Below are 17,987 nucleotides of genomic sequence, written 5' to 3' on the forward strand. Positions count from 1 at the left end.
CACAGTGAGGAGTAACCTTGGATGAAGGCACCAGGCATCATTTAACAAGAATCCAGGAGCCCACCTATGTGAGAAGAAGGGAGAAACTGCTCCAAATAGCAAGCACCAGGGAGGAGGCTTGAGCCACCCATTGGAGCAGGGGCTACATTTAGGTGACTTGGAGATCTTGCCAACAGAAATTTAGCTGCCTACAGAGTTAGGTGGCAACTGAGCAGGGGTTTTGAGGATCTAAATTTTGGATTTAGGTATCTAAAGTAGCAGTTAGGATCCTACATCCCTTTGTACCTCTAGCCCTAAGTGCCTAAGTCACATAGGGCCTTTTGAAAATGTTACCCAGTGTCTGAATTCACAGTCAGGATCATTTGGCTATGGTGTTTGGGACTTCCATCTGATTCTTATTCTAGATTATTTTCCCTTTTAGGCTCCCTCCCACATCTGCTTATAAGAGAGAACTGTTTCCTTTCCCTCTTCCTGCTTAGCATGTATGTTTAGGGTGTATTGGTAGTATAAAGACTGGAAGCCTGGGCTGATGTGTTCTTTCTTTCTTGCCCCATAAGTAGGGCCCTACCAAATTCATGGCCATGAAAAACGCATCGCAGACCATGAAATCTGGCATCCTCCCCATGAAATCTGGTCTTTTGTATGCTTTTACCCTATAATATACAAATTTTACAGGGGGAGACTAGCGTTTCTCAAATTGGCGGTCCTGACCCAAAAGGGAGTTGCAGGGGAGATTACAAAGTTATTTTAGGGGTGTCACGGTATTGCCACCCTTACTTCTGTGCTGCCTTCAGAGCTGGGCGGCCGGACAGTGGCATCTGCTGACTGAGGGCCCAGCTCTGCAGGCAGCAGCGCAGAACTAAGGGTGGCAATCCCATACCAGCCATCCTTATTTCTGCGCTGCTGCTGGCAGTGGCTCTGCCTTCAGAGCAAGGCTCCAGACCAGCAGCTGCCGCTCTTCAGTTGCCCACAAGCAGAGCAGAAGTAAGGGTAGCAGTATCACAACACCCCCTACAATAAACCTGTGACCAGCCCCCCATGACTACTTTTGGGTCAGGAACCCTACAATTACAACACCGTGAAATTTCAGATTTAAATAGCTGAAATCATGAAATTTACAATTTTAAAATCCTAGGATCATGAAATTGACCAAAATGGACCATGAATTTGTTAGGGCCCTACCCATAAGAGACCTGGGCCTGTGGTGCATTTTTCTTCCACATACAGCCTAAAAGAGACCCTTTTGAGCCAGTAAGCAGACAGCTACACCTCACCTTCCTCCCTCCAAAGTCAGTTTCATTTGCTTCAAGTGTTTTAACTAGATATTATCTCAGGTGTAAGGGTCAGGTCACCAAGTATGTTTCGCTTAAACAACAGGAAGTATTATTGTCATCTTACAGAACAAAGAGAACACAAATCAAAAGGACTGTGAATTCATATCATGCTTTCTTTCCACACTATTCATTTAGGCATCTCTGGATTGGCACTAACCTTGAAGTTATCTTGTCGATTCTACCTTTGTCTTCACATGGCAGGGAAATCTTTCTGCTGAGTGGTGGTACACGACCCTCTTGAAATAGTCTTTGTGTGCTGAAATAATCCCATTACTGTAATTACAGGGAAGGAGGTTTTGATCTCCCGCATATAAACTTTCTGACATTAGGAGTCAAACTGTGCATTAGCATCTGGTTTTGCTATAGAGAAAATACAACTGCATTTCCCTGTTAATAATTCCGTCTCCCAAATTCACAAGTTTAGGGCCAGAGTGTGTACTCTGTAAAAATAATGGGCAATATTCCATGTCACCTCATCATCCGGAGCTCTCCATAGTGCAGGGGAGCCCCCTTTGGAATGGTGTAGCAGAGTTCCCTCTGAACTCTACTGGCTGGTGAGGAGAAGGGGCTCACTGCTATGGCTTTTCTTTCTCCCCACCCTTTCCCACCACTTCTGGGGTGGTTTGTAACCCTGAGAGTGGCAGGGGAGTTTTGTTAGGGACAGGGACTTCAATGTCCTCTGTCCCTTTCTTATGAGGCTCATGCATCCTTTTGTCCCCACAACAACTCCAGGGACCAGTGATAAAGCCAGGGACAATCTAGTCATTAGTTTTCACACTCTCCTTCTCTTTCTCTCTGAACACAGTTTATCATTTCTCCTGAAGTTTACGTTTGATGTTAAGGCAGATGAAAAACAAAACCATAACAGTTTTGGCCAATTCTGGGAGGCCTCTCCAGTGTCCCAAAAAAGAAAAAACATTGTATAAAATGTCATTTTCTCTCTGGGGCAATCTAATTAGCATATCCCACTACTTGATGGAAGCATAGACCTTTTAACATGCTAATTACAAATTTATCCTACAGGTCCATTGTACAATACAGTTTTTAAATTAAGTGGACAATGGGATGGATCACTTGATGATTGCCTGTTCTGTTCATTCCCTCTGAAGGACCTGGCATTGGTCACAGAAGACAGGATACTGGGCTAGATGAACCATTGTTCTGACCCAGTATTGCCGTTCTTGTCCATTACGCAAAGCCTACCAAAAATAGCAATAATTGGCTGGTAACGTCAGCAGAAAGGTCAAAGATTGAATGGGCAATGGAGAATGAACTGCCCTTTCCCTTGTAGAAGTGCTACCTATTAGTTACGGAAGATGCATACTTGCAGGAAAGGATTTGACCTACTGCTGTTGGTGGTGTTCTAGGACTAGAACATTTTAATCTCTAGGAGGATCATTCCAGCACCTTTCCTCAGTAGTAAATTAACTTTAAAATTATGTTAAAACAACATATTCTTACACTTCACCTTGTTATGCATTTTCACTGCCAAAAAATAGTTTGGGAAGGTATCATTAAAAGTATGTAGGAAAAAGGAACAAAGTGAGTGTCCTTTTTCTATATTTGTTTAATTATTGATTCAGAAGGTGTTGAAGATTATTGTGAGGATTAAGGACCATGTGTGTAGGTAAGGATTAAAAATAGAGGTGAGCTGGTACATTTTAATGATGTATTAGAGTTTTTAAAATACTGTGGAATGAAAGTCAGTGCAGTCATGCACAGTAATAGGTTTCCCTTTATCTCTGAGTTTGAGGGAGAAATGTTAAAGCAAATCTTGCCATTCTATTCTATATAGGTTCTTAAACCACCCTCATCACCTTAGTATGTGAGCACTTTCCAGTAGTTCCTTAAGCAACTTGACTAACACCAATCGCATGTGGTTCATTCTTTTCTCATCTTCTTCCCAAGGGTGACTTTTGTGTGTAACAGAGTTTTAGTTTTGGGTTATTGTTGTTGGCTTTTTTTTTTTAATGTACACACTGCTCTGTATTTGTTAGAGAAGGCAAGGTTAGAGAAGTGCGCCTTGCATGTGGAGCAGAAGGTGGTGAAGTCTGTGATGGTCTCAGTTCCTGTGGGAGTTTATTCAACAGTCTCACGCCAGTCCCTGAGATAGCTCTGTCTCCTGCACAGACAAGCTTTATCCTTGTGGTGGAAAGTTCCATTGTATGTGAGAAGTGAAGCTGTCATTTCAGTTATCCACACTTGGTTTAGGAAGTCACAGTATCATGTTCTTAAGGATTTTTTTTTAAATTTCTATTCGGGGACTAATTTGTGAGCTACAATGATGTTTCCTCGAGATGCTTAACCTTTTATATAATAGGCCCAACACTGCTACTGTTCTTGACTTTCTTCTCTCAGTGGCATGTCATAAATATACAATATGAATATTTATATGTAGAAGAGCTAATGGCTCCCACATGGAGACATTAAACTGTTGTTGCAGAACTGTTATATCAGTTGCTGAGCTAGTCAGGCTATTTACTAGCTTCCTTCTTTTAGTTCTCTTGACATGTAGTTTTGTGATTCAAATGCATTTTTTCTCCTTCAAATCCCAGTAGCCAAAATATTCAGACCTGTAACTGTTGCAGACAGCGTCTATAATTAAATGGCTCAGCATTTCTGTTTGACAGGGCTATATAAAATAAGGGGGGAAATATTTGCTTTGTGAAATTCTGCCATAAAACCTTCAGGAAGAATTATCCATCATCAGACCTCCAGTTCCCAAAGGAAAGGGCTCAAAAAGACAAAGTATCTTTAGTGTTAATTTTCAGCCAAGATAAATTTGAATGAAATGAAGTTTGACAAAGAAACGGTGTTTTGCAGGTTACTTTAAACATTAGTCGTGAGTGAGGTAACTTTGAAGAAACATATGAGAGACAGACTAGAGCACTCAAAACCATTTGAATACAGACAATGCTTGATATAGCTCTGGGTTTTGTCAGCATCTGCCATCAGAAACCATGTTATAGGGGACCCAGTAGGTGGGAAGACACTCTGCAGTAGTTATGGTGACACAAGATGCCTTCAATCCCTGTTCTGCAGTGTAAATTCCAGAACTGGGCAGCATTATCTGAAGAAGAGGCCTGGCCAAAGTGGTGATTCAATGCATCTCTTTGGGCTTCCTCTGCTGGCAAAGCTCCTATGGAGCCTCGTCTGCAGGTTAAAGTTGTCCTTCGCTGGTGGAAACCTCCAGAGTAGGACAGTGGTGCTAACCCCTCCTCCCCCCTGGGTGAATCTCTGACGATAAATCCAATCCAGAAATGTGGCTGCCTTTTTGTGCATAGATGGCATATTGTTTGTTCAAGATCTATCCACTCCAATAATTTTTAATTAGACACTTTATCTATTGCACTGTTGAGCTTTATGAATTCCTGCATCGCAAGCAGGGTGGACACTACCTTGGGAAATGTTAAGAGAGTCTGTGCCAAAATTTCATCTGGATGAGCTCACTGCATTGAATTAGGAATCTTTCATCATATAATTTTATAATTAGTCTTTTTTTTGCTAATACATATTTAAAGTCTTGCTGCATCAGTGGATTTCTTATATAATGCTAATATGATAGGATGAAAAATTGCTAATACAACTGCAGATTTGTCATATTAGCAATTTGATCAGCAAAATTAACATTAATATGGTGTGATGAAATATTGTCAGTGTAATATAATGGATTTCCTATCAGGAACACATGCTTAAGTTCATCTCAGACTTTTCCAATTCTGCCCTCGTTAACATGAGTTCTTAAACTGTTTAATGCAGTTAAAAGATAATGCAATAAGGTTTCCATACTTCTTCACACCAAGAGTCCCAGATATTACATAACTTTCTTGCCTAAGGAACTGATTTCTGTCCTAATTTACATCCTGTGCAACCTGTCTTATTTCATTAGGGGCTGCATACGGTTTATGTGGGACACAATATATCACAGAGGTTGGGTTGTTTTGTTTTCTAATACTAGATCAAATTAAATCTACAAGAAGTAGTATCAGCATGTCACTTTTGGTAGATCTTTGAACAAATATATCACTACCTAGTGATTCCTGGTTTCCACTATGCTGTACATGGCAAAATTCGGGCTGGAATTCAGATCTTTCTGCTCCATAGACTTCTTGAGCTAATGGAAAATCTCTTCTAGCTATTAGAATTATGGCTCCTGTGGCACATTATTCTGATTCGTACATTTGCGTATGCACACACATTATTCAGTCCATTACATTATTATATTTATTTCTTACAGAATACCAATTAAAAATACATTGTGTGATGGTGAATCACTTCCAAAACCTTAAATCCTGTAAGGCTGACACTGAGTCAAGTAAGAAACTAAAAACAAAACTTTCAACCCATTGTTCTGAGAAAGATTTGAAAAGCAAAGCAAAAATTAGCGTAGATACAGCCAAAGTGCCTGTAGCAGGAGCAAGAGCATATTCTCCATTTGCTGCAATAAAGGGGTAGGTAGGGGCAGCATTCACATTAGACTTTTTTCAGGTCTGGGGAACAGTTGTCTCAAAAGGCAGTAGAACAGAAGGCAGACAGTCAGATTGTTTTTTTGAAGATTTCCATAAGGGTCACCAGGATCTGGGAGAGTGATCTGATGCTGGAGACAGCTAAGTAAAAGTCCCACTAATGTGCTTTATAACAATTTGGCTGGCTGCTGTTGAGTGAGTGAGCTTCAGTACTTGGTGTTTAAAAATGATTACTACCATCCATACCCAGCAAAAGTTTTCTGTATTGTCATTATCACTTTTTCCCATGTTGTCTTGAAGTAGAAAGAAACGCCGGTCTATCACTGATGCTATTCTTTAGTTTTGTGAGAATACGAAACTGTTTTTAAAAAGAGAGAGCAAGCGAGAGAGAGATTTTGGCCAGAGATGTGATGCACATAGTAAGTAGCTGGATGCTAATTCAGGCTATCACCTTTAATTAGGGCATCAGGGCTGGAATGTGCACTCTTCTCTCTTTGGAAATGAGAGCTTATGATCAAAGAAGAGCTACCTAATTTAAATATGTATCAATTTTAATTAAAGTTGATATTGAGTAAGGAATATGAAAATTACTTCTGTTTTCTTTACATTTGGATGCTACCATATAAACAAGCAATTCTCTTGTTCAGAGAAACACAGCATCTGGCTGGCAATTTTCCTTCAGGGTTGAAAACTGCAAATGAATATGTGCTTGAAGCTGGCTGCATCACTAATGTCTTCCATGCAGCCAGCAAGGCAGGGGATCTTCCATTCTGTTATGTTGGGTACGTTGGGTTTTAAAAGGCCTCCTAATGCCAAGCTTATTTGATGTCACTAGTTTATTGAGTACATGCTATTTATGTATCTTTAGAGAAAACAGAGTTGGGAAAACTTGGTACATTTTTGGATTTCTCAAAAACTATACATATCCGTATTAATTTTAATGAATTGTAGTAGTTTTGTGTAAGCTTTCTGAATATCTTTGGGGGGGGGAGGGAAGGGTGTTAAAACACATAAACACACCTGTGTGCAAAACTATATACTGTACATGCACATAGACATATGTACTCACCCAGAGGCACACACCAGTACACGTACCCACACATAGACCCCCCCCCCTTCTTATCACCACACATGCTATACTCAGATACCACAGTCATGGGCATGTTAAAAATACCTACCTATATACTGACACCCACAGAGACACACCAGATTTTTTTATTGGATCCTCTGGTATAAGTTATAAGAGTCTTCAAACCTATGGCTTCCTTCCAGCTGAAATCAATGGGACTAAAGTTAGGGATGTGTTTAAATGTTTTTCTGGATCTGGACCAGGACCCTGAGCATCTTGCAGGACTGATCCCCAAAAAAGTAGGTTAAGACCATCCTCCATTCTTTCTTCCAAGCCTCACAATCTTTTCTAGGCCTTTTCCCGATGATGCCATACACTGTGTGTTTAAGACCATTTTGAAATCTACTGAAATGTGTCTGTGCATAGCAGATAGAAAGGATTTATCACTTTAAAGAAGGAAACTGAATTAAAAATTTTATTAAAGCTAATGTTAAAAAAATATATATAGTACACAGGTTAAGAAAAGAGTGTCTGTACATCTGGGTATAGTGCGTAGGTTATCCACAATACAAAGTTTGTTTTAAAAAGTCATAAGATACACATGATCAGCAATAACCCAAATTAAGGTGAATAAATTTAACAATACAGTTTAGATATTAGAATCCGAATACTCGGATACATCACTCATGAAAAGTTATACAGAGAGTTGGTTGTAGAAAGCAAATATAGGAATGAGTGTAGATTGTCCCTCAGTAATTGAGCATTTAGGAAAATACAATCCATGAGGAAAGTATTTGGTACTTTCCCCACTGTGCATAGCTGATAGAAAGGATTTATCATTTTAAACAAGGAAACTGAATACTAAAGCACATCTGTGTCCCATGTTCAAGCTGGGACATAAAGGAAAAATATGATAGCCTGAAATACAAAGTGAAGGGTGACTGTCCAGCCTTAATTCTGCTCATTATGTCTTCATAGGAGTGTAACTTCAAAACAGAGCACAAGATTTTGCATATCTCAGCCATTTCCTTTTCATCTTTATCTTCAGATTTATTTCTTCCAAAATGGAGTTGGCTTTTTGTGTGTTTTTTCCCCTTCTTCATTCTGTGAACAGCAACGATCGTTCATTTCCCCAGTGCTCAGCTATCATCAAAGGCCGCATGTCATGGAAAATGTCCTACCAAATGAGTAGGGCTGGATCTCCTGAGCCAATTAATGATGTTCCTAAGCTAGCCAGAGGGATTACTGTACTGCAGTGGGAGGTTCTCCTCCTCTAAGTGCTAAGCATTCTGTTTTCAAAGCACTCCCAGCCCATGCCAAGACAAGGAGCAAGGGACCAACTAAATAGTTTGTTTGTAATGAGCACTTTGGCTGATAAATTTGTATTAGGTATATAGAAGGTCTTGAAATAGATGTAGTAAGAGTGGCATCCGAGAGGTGATATGGCACATCCCTCGTGCTTCTAATGTTCTTTTGCAGAAAAGCAAACTCCAAAAGATGTTTTATTTTAGAGCAAATTTCCAACACATACAGTAGAAAGTCTTCCCTTATGTACTTTCAATTGACAGATCCACCATGCTAAACATTTAACCATCAATTAGTACAACTGTACTGCTGTTCTGTGACCTGATGCAATTATTGTACATGGCATATTTTTGTTGTCAGCTTTCTTAACCCTGATACAGTTTGGCTAATGACAAACTGTGTTTCAGTAAAGTGGTGTGAAACATTCCTTGTTTTCAGAACTATTGATAGTTAAAATTACCAACAGGAAAATCAACTTGTGATAATCATATATTCAATGACCAGCCTACCAGATAAAGTAATTGTGCTTAGTCTATAGTTCCTTTCTTCTGTATTTACCAGACACGTCCCTTGTATGTTAACCTTGAGACTTAAGCTTCCCATTATGCCTGAGCCAGTAAGGGTGGGTAGAATTTTATTTTATGTGGTTTGAATCTGATATATTGAGTTTGATGGTTTTATCCTAGTCCAAAGTGCTGCAATGGCATGACAGCAGGAATGGCTGTCTACATTCAGGAGAGATCCAGGATTACAACAGCAGGGGTGTTGTGGGTGAGGAGCGCCTGTATTTGCTTTGTTGTGAAGAATAGCTAATGCAGTGCTCATGTAACTCTCATGCTTTATACTGCATCATTTGACATTGTTTCTCCTAGGGAGGAGAGGAAGCATGGATGTTAGTTGGGCATTCTGTCTCTGCCCACTTGCAGAGAATGGAGCAAGGCAACTCAGCTAGAAAGACTCAGAAACATCCAAAACAAGCATGACAGTGTACGCTGGTGGACCTAGTCACCAGCTGGGGATAGACAATCAGCCATGACCAGATTAGTTTGCTGGCCTTTTGTCCACAGCTCTGTTTATTGTCTTCACAAACAATGAAATAAAGGTGTGCAAAAAACAACACAAATGTCTCTGTGAACCCCCCCCCACACACACACAAATGGGGTTCAGACTAGGGTCCTCTGGTCTCCAGTAGTTACTGGGTAGGGCTCTTTCCAACCCCGAGAAGAGATAGGACATGGGCGGGGGGGATCCACAGGGCTGGCCTGCCTGTTCTGGTTATCAGAGCGTATCCTTTCTCCTGATTTCCTCCTCACTCATGGAGCTGAGTTCTCCTTCATATTGTCTAACTTGGAGAGTGGTCCGATCATGAGGTGCTGATCAGTTGATACCCAGCACCTGCTTGCTGGGCTTTTTTCTGGGGCAGGCTCCCTGTTCCCCCACCAGGGCTATTAATGGGGCACATTGCCCTGTTACAGGTAGTTACTAGACATGCTCTGAAGCTGTTCTGAGGCTGTATTGTTGGCAATACAGCCTCAGAACTGGCTGGTCATACCCTAGTCATCAACTGAGAGTGAAACCAATCAGAGCACAATGCGGGCAGCTTATAAATTCAGTGGCATGTACTCAGTTGCTGATTGATGCAAGATCAAGAGATGTCTACTGTGAGGGCTGGGTCCCAATTCCTGTACCACTTTGGATACAGGTCAGTGCTCTTCCAGCTTTATTTACTAGGGAAGCCCTCTATTAGGATAACATTTGGTCAACAGTGATGTTTTTTTATGGAGCTAACAGGAGAGCATTTGTCAACCCTAGAAACCACAGAGCTTGTGGTACTTGCCTTTAGCCATCGGCTAACTGCTCTAACCTGGGATTCTGTCTCTGTTACAGAGAAAGAATAGAGTAGTACTTAGTGAAGTGAGGGTTTGTGAATTTATACCTGACTGAGCTGGACTTATGGGGAGAAGATGGTGCTCTAGAGAGCAAGAGCCATGTAGAGATCTAGGGAGTGGGTGTTTTATATGCTGAACCCAACCTTGGATCCAGGCTACAGACTTCTATTTCACCAGCAACTGAGAGGAGCAGTCAGCTATTAACCCAAGGGCTGGAATGTTGCTAGCTGCGGCAATCCTCAGACTATTTGTTGCTGACAGGGTTTGGCTGGGTTTGAAAGGACTTGAGACGCTGCCATTTCTCAAGCTCTGAAGAGTGCAGGTGACACATGCCCCCTATGGTCATGCCATAAAGACTGAGAAATCATCTCTGAGAGAAGATCAGAGGGGAATGTGTTTTGATGTGTGCACTAAAGTATAGAAAATGTTATGTTGAAACCTCATATTGGAATATTTGTAACAGAAACAAAAGGGAGAGTTTATATTTGAAACGCCAGTAGATTTATTGTTGAATAGCTTTTGTTTAAAAGTTATTCCAAATTCTCTTTGTAATGTTTTTCTATTAGTTACAATGTGCTTTGTGTGCCTTAAATATGGTGCTCTCTTTGAAATTGACTGTGAATTATTGACATCCACTTATCAGGGTTTTGCATACCATAGGCCTGATGTTTAAGACTGTATAATTGTGATGGGGTGTATCAGCCCTGCACTGGAATGGCTGGGGTTAACCCTTCCCTCTTGGCTGAGGAGGCCCCGCCCCACCCCAGCTCTGCTGGGCATGCTCCAGCTGGAGCCAGGATATAAAAGGCAGCAGAGCAGCTCAGTCTGGGCTGACAGCTGGCAGGGAAGGAGGTGCGTGGAGAGCTCCTGGGAGAGGACTGCCTGCACTCCAAGGTGTGGCAGCCAGCCAGCCAGCCGGAGACGGCCCCCATACACAGGCTTGTGACGTCGCAGAGAGTGGAGAGACCGGAGAGTCCCAGAGATGGCGAACTCCAGAGACTCGGGTAGGAAGTGACCCAGGGAAACTTTGCGGGAAAACGGTTACAGAACCGGACCAAAACTCGGCATGTTTTGGTAGGACCCCCGCCAAGCTGGTGGCGAGTAACCCCGCCACTGACAGGGCCCTAAGTTGGGACCCAGTGGAGAGTCCCTATCCTGGCCACCACGCACCGTGGGGTGGTGGCCCAGCTCACCGATAGTATTGACTCTGGCCAACGGGCTGCACTGCCCTGACCACAAGGGCTGTAATATTGACTCTGGCCGTTAAGCTACACTGCCCTGGCAGCAAGGGCGGTAGTATGGACTCTGGCCATTAGGCTGCCCTGCCCGACTGCGAGGGCTGGAGTATTGACTCTGGCTGTTAGGTTGCACCACCTTGATAGCAAGGGCTGCACTAGGGATTCTGGCCACTAGGCCATACTGCCTTGATAGCCTGGGCTACTAACTAAGGCCATGGAGTCACACAGCCCCAAGACCAGGGGCAGCCCCACGGACTCAACCACAAGGCTGCAACGCACCTCTCCCCCGTCCCCAAGGGGTGATGGGGGTGCACCAGCCATGTGACAGTAATACTTTTTGAAAAATTCGGAAAAAACAGAACTCTGGCCTGTGCTTCAACAAAGAGTTAAGCTGAGGAGCAGGAAGAAGGGGAGTGTATAATTATACAGAATATTGCCTGAGCATCCCGTCTCCTTCCCTGCTTGCCCCCTTCTCACCCATTACACTTACCTGTGCCTGATGCTTACAAGTGCTAATCCGTCTCACTTTCACAAGTACAAATTGATTCAAAATTGTCCCAAACACGGGCAATAAAGTATTCATCAAGGCTGCTGTTCAAACTTCCTTCTTGTTTTTTTTAAAAAATTGTGACTTTAGTCCTGATGAATTTGAAGGACAGACTTACTAATAAATGAAAGTGAGGAGTCCTTTCTTTCAGATCAGGATACAGACAACGCACACACTAGCTGCCAGTAGAATTACTTTGCCCACACACCCAACTTCACTAAAATAATCTATTATGAAAAGTGATCTAAGTAAGGAACCAGAGAAAGTTAAGGGCAAATATGCACACAGCTATGTAAAAATAAATTCCTTTCTTATCTGATCTAGGCACAGTGTAGTGAAGAACTGGGCAGAGACATATGAAAATTAATTAGAACTTCAGCCAAAATTGAATTTCAGTACTCTAGAGGACAAAAGAGGTCGTTCATTTTGCCCCTTAGCCCTCTACCTACATAGGGTGAATGAGGTCTAATAAGGAAATCCTTTGCAACCTGTGGTGATCATAAACACTAACACACCGAATAAGTGTTAAGGTGCACAGTGGGAAGGCTTACACATCAGACATCATACAAAGAATCAATTTCCTGCAGGAGGAAAAGATACCATCGCAATAGACACCTTAGACATACCTAATAGTCTAGCTTGGGGATTGAAAGAGTGTGCCTTCAGAATACAGCATGGGTTTGATTTCTAATGGCACTTGGGCAAATGTTGTGCCTATATGAAATCACAAGTTTTTTTTCTTTTACATAGGCACTGGATTCTGGAAAGACGCACAGCAGGTACTAAAAGCCATCTGTCTACTTATATGGTCCCACAGTTATGGTATGTGAGCACCTCACAAACTTTAGAGCTGATCACAATTTTTCAACAAAAAAGTTTTACTGTTAAAAATATGTGATTTGTCAATGGGCTGTGCTGTACAATAGATGGGTACCTGAAGCTGGTCTCACCTGGTCGGGGAGGTTGATTTAACTGCTTAGTTCTGGGGTTTTAACCTTCTTGCTTTTCTCTCCTTGGGGTGTCTGGCTCCTGATTGGCCTCCTACTCATGGAGGGAGTACCAGTGAATATCAGAGAATAAACTTCTTTTATAGAGTATATTTTGCATGCCAATCTTGCAAACAAAACAGATGCAAAATTAACATCAAAATACTGGAGGGAACATTATGGTATTGGCAATCATCTTAATGGTTCGCCTGATTGTCAGTTATGCAAAGGCCCTTTGATGCTACTCTGGCAGTGTAAAGGAGCCGTAAATTAGACAGAAATGCCCTCCAAGACTATCACCAATCCAAGGGTCCTCACCCCATCTCTATAGCAGCCCTATATTCAGTTCATGGTGTAAGGGGCTGTTCAGGGTATACTGGGGTGTAGCAGGATGGCACTGCATTGCAATTATTCCCAGCTTCCCTGGGCCTGTAGGGAACCCTGGGAAGCAGAACATAAGCAACAATGGCACTGTGCCTGCTTAACTTACAGTGGAGATCAGATAGGCCCCCTACATGGTCTCACAATATAGAGAGTACAAAGGTGAGGTAAAGCCACCACTGTTTCTGTCCAAGTGAAGGGATGATGCAAATGAGAATCAGGTCCTATATTTTCTGGGAATGTCTCAAATTGTAAGATTTATGGACTGATAGAAAATTGATGCAGGAATTATTTCAGGGATATGTTCCCTAAATTCCTATTATTATGGCATTGGAGAAATGTTCCAGTCTGGACGCATGATTCCTTACTCCTTTACAGAATCTCATTGACTGATTACTGATTTCAGTGAGATGCTGAGTGGGAATAAGAGACAGTACATGTGAACGTGCTTGCAGGATCAGGTCCTATAGTTTCAAAAACAAATCCCCTCTTTAGAAATGTGGTTGCCAAGAATAGAAATGGCATGGATTAGATCAACAACAGAAATATTTGAGGGGAAAATGGACCAAGTGGGATAATCTGGTTAAACATAAATAATAGATCTAAAAATCTTGTATATCCTGTCTTCCAGCAATGGCTGGTGCCAGATGCTTCAGAGGGAATGAACAGAACAGCTCAATTTTCAAGTGATCAATTCCCTGTCGTCCAGTCTCAGGTTCTGTCAGCCTGAGATTTAAGGACACCCAGAGCATGAGGTTCCATCCCTAACCATTTTAATTAATAGCCATTGACAGACCTATCCATGATGGCTCCAATATCTTTCTTGAGTGGTAACAGTTAACATAGACCCCATCATTTTTTATGTTTAATTGGGATTATGTTTTCCAATGTGCATTACTTTACACTTATCAACACTTAATTTCTTCTGCCATTTTCTTGAGCAGTCATCTAATTTTGTCAGATCCCTTTGTATCTCTTTGCAGTCTGCTGTGGACTTAACTATCTTCAGTAATTTTGTAGTATCAGCAAACTTTGCCCCCTCACTATTTACTCCCTTTTCCAGAAAATTTATGAATATGTTGAACAGCACTGGTCCCATAACACATCCTTGGGGGACCCTTCTATTTACCTCTCTACACTGTGAAAACTGACCATTTATTCCTACCCTTTGTTTCCTATATTTTAACCATCACTGATCCATAAGAGGACCTTCCTTCTTATCCCATGACTGCTTACTCTTTGGGGTGGGACCTACTCTAAGGCTTTCCTAAAGGCCAAGTACACTTTATCCACTGAATCAACCTTGTCTACATGCTTGTTGACCCTCTCAAAAAATTCTAATAGGTTGGTGAGGCATGATTTTTCTTTACAAAAGCCGTATTGACCCATATTGTGTTCATCTATGTGTCTGATCATTCTGGTTCTTACTATAATTTAAACCAATTTGCCTGGTGCTGAAGCTAGGTTTACTGGGCTGTAATTACCAGATCACTTTTAGGGCCTTTTTACATTAGCTATCCTCCAGTCATCTGATTCAGAAGCTGATTTAAGAGATGGGTTACATACAACAATTAGTATTTCTACAATTTTGAATTTTAGTTCCTTCAGAACTCTTGGGTGAATGCCATCTGGTCCTGGTGACTGATTACTGTTTCATTTATCAATTTGTTCCAAAACCTCCTCCACTGACACCTCATTCTAGGACAACGCCTCAGATTTCTCACTGAAAATGAATGGCTTAGATGTGGGAATCTCCTTCACATCATCTTCAGCAAAAACCAATGCAAAGAATTCATATAGCTTCTCTGAAATGGTCTTGTCTTTCTGGAGTGCTTCTTTAGCACCTCCATAATCCACTGTCCTTGCTGATTGTTTGGTAGGCTTCTTGCTTCAGATGTTCATAGTTTTTGTGACTTTTGCTAGTTGCTATATTGTTACACTTGACCTGCCAGAGTTTATTCTCCTTTATGTTTTCCTCAGTAGGATTTGATTTCCAATTTTTCAAGGATGTCTTTTTGCCTGTAGTTCCCTCTTTTACTCTGTTGTGTAGCCATCATGGCATTTTTTATCCTCTTATTGTTTATAAGTATTTTATTTTATTATTTGAGGAATATATTTAGTTTGAGCCTCTAATATGGTATTTTTTTAAAGTTTCTATGCAGCTTGCAGGTGTTTCACTCTTGTGACTGCTCCTGTTAATTTCCACTTAACTAACTTCCTCATTTTTGTGTAGGGGTTCCCCTTTTTTAAGTTAAATGATACTGTGGTGGGTGTCTTTGTTATCTCACCCCCCCCCCCACACACAAAGATGTTAAACTTAATTACCTTCCGGTCACTTTACTGAGCGGTTCAGTTATATTCCCCTATTGGACCAGATCCTGTGCTCCATGTAGGATTAAATCAAGAATTCTCTTTCCCCTTGTAGGTTCCAGGACTAGCTGCTCCAAGAAGCAGTCATTCATTAATGGTGTCTAGAAACTTTCTGCATCCCATCCTGAGGTGATGTGTATCCAAGAGGTCGGTGGTATATTCTTACTGCTATATTCTTATTATTCAAGGAATTGCTATTCATGGAGATTTTATGGTACAGTTTGATTCATTTAGGTTTTTTACTATATTTGACTCTGTGCTTTCTGTCACATAGGAAGCCACTCCCCCACCAACGTGACCTACTCTGTCATTCCTTTATATTTTGTACCCTGGTATTACTGTGTCATTGGTTATCATCTTCCACCAAGCTTCTGTGATGCCTATTATATCAATATCCTCATTTAATACCAGCCACTCAAATTCACTCATCTTAGTGTTTAGACTTCTACCATTTGTATACAAGCACTTATACAATTAGTCAATATTTAGTTGTCTGCCTCTCTGTGGTGTAATTGAATGGGACTGTTTTGGGTCTTACTGTTTCTCTTCAGTTCCTGCCTGCACTTTATCAATTTCTATCTTCTGTTTACTCAGATGTAGAGTATCCCCTTTAATAAATCCTCCCTTAAGGAATTCGTCTAAACTTTGTGCCCCACCATCCCATTGGCTTTCTTCCCTCCTCTACTTTAAAAACACCTCTACAACCTTTCTAATTTTGCATACTAGAAATCTGGTTCCATTTTGGTTTAGATGTAGGGTTACCATATTTCAGCAAGCAAAAAAGAGGACGGGAGGAGCCCCGCCCTAGCCCCGCCCCTGCCCCTCCCACTTCCCGCCCCCCCAGAACCCCCAACCCTCCCCCCGTTCCTTGTCCCCTGACTGCCCCCTCCTGGGACCCCTGCCCCTAACTGCCCCCCAGGACTCCACTCCCTATCTAAGCCTCCCTGCCTCTTGTCCCCTGACTGCCCCAACCCTTATCCACACCCCCACCCCCAGACAGACCCCTGGGACTCCCACGCCCCATCCAACCACTCCCCACCCCCTGACAGCCCCCCCCAGAACTCCCAACCCATCTAAACCCCTCTGCTCCCTGTCCCCTGACTGCTCCGATCCCTCTCCCCACTCCCCACCCCCTGACAGCCCCCCCCAGAACTCCCAACCCATCTAAACCCCTCTGCTCCCTGTCCCCTGACTGCTCTGATCCCTCTCCCCACTCCTGCCCCCTGACAGCTCCCCCCCAGAACTCTCAGCCCCCCACCCCGCTCCTTGTCCCCTGACTGCCCCCTCCTGGGACCCCTGCTCCTAACTGCCCTCCAGAACCCCACCCCCTACCTAAGATTCCCTGTTCCTTGTCCCCTAACTGCCCCCTCCTAATACCCCCCCAACTGCCCCCCAGGACCCTACCCCCTACCTGTACCCTGACTGCCCAAAACTTTCTCCACTCCCCCCAAAAAGCCCCCCCCTGTTTCTTGACTGCCACCTCCAGAACCTTCCTGCCCCCTGGCCCCCTTACCCTGCTGCTCAGAACAGGGTGTTGGGCTCTGTGCGAGCCGGACACGTGGCTGAGCTCCCCAGCACAACAAAACCGGGTCCCTGGCCCTGCACAACAAAACCCGGTCCCTGGCCCGGACCGGACTGCAGGGGAGAGCTGCCCTTGTATCAGCACAAAGTGCTCTCGCTCCCGTTTTGCTACGCTGCATGGCAGAAACCGCTCCCAGTTGCAAAAGGGGAGGGCTGCACTTTGTGCTGATACACTTGCTCAGAATGCAGGGCGGATCCGGCTCCTCTACAGCTGCTCTGGAGTCCAGCCCGGGACTTCCCTGCAGCCCTCCCAGCCGCTCGCTCTGCTCTGCCTGGGGGGGAAATCCCGGACATTGTGAGTGCTTTACAAATTCCCCCCGGACGCTATTTTTAGTACAAAAAGGAGGACATGTCCGGGTAAATCCGGACGAATGGTAACCCTATTTAGATGGAGCCTATATTTCCTGTATAAGCTTCTCCTTTCCCCAAAAGTTCCCCAGTTCCTAATAAACCTAAATCTCTCCTCCGAACACCATTGTCTCATCCACACATTAAGACCCTCGAGTTCTGCCTGTCTAACTGGCCATGCATGTAGAAGTGGAAGCATTTCAGAGAATGCTATGGTAGAGGTCCCGGACTTTAATCTCCTACCTAGCAGACTAAATTTGGTCTCCAGGACCTCTCTCCTACTGTTCTGAGCAATAGACATTTCTCCAACTCTATAGTAATAGGAATTATGAGTTTCTCAATGGTAATTAGGCACCTATCTGCCTTTTGTGGCTTTGATCTCCCTCTCTATTTACCTTTAACTGTAAAAATTAATAACATAAGTTTAGATGCACGGTCAAGAAGTCAGAACCTCTTTTTAACGTGGGTCAAAT

At 42.8% G+C, this 17,987-nt stretch overlaps 1 long non-coding RNA gene across 4 annotated transcripts in view; it reads left to right on the forward strand.

Moving 5' to 3' along the window:
• The first annotated feature begins 10,890 nt into the window (after positions 1–10,890).
• Positions 10,891–17,987, forward strand: part of LOC122172177 (uncharacterized) — a 50,219-nt gene continuing 43,122 nt past the window's right edge. For 2 of the 4 annotated variants that reach the window (XR_010602266.1, XR_010602265.1), the window contains exons 1-3: positions 10,929–11,067; positions 12,599–12,670; positions 15,641–15,732. This is a non-coding gene — a long non-coding RNA (uncharacterized LOC122172177). Of the gene's footprint in view, positions 11,068–12,598; positions 12,671–15,640; positions 15,778–17,987 lie in introns of those variants that run through there. The other 2 variants (XR_010602267.1, XR_006172241.2) reach the window with 2 other exon arrangements.

The sequence above is a fragment of the Chrysemys picta genome, chromosome 6 (genome assembly GCF_011386835.1).
Source record: "Chrysemys picta bellii isolate R12L10 chromosome 6, ASM1138683v2, whole genome shotgun sequence".
Taxonomy (NCBI): domain Eukaryota; kingdom Metazoa; phylum Chordata; order Testudines; family Emydidae; genus Chrysemys; species Chrysemys picta.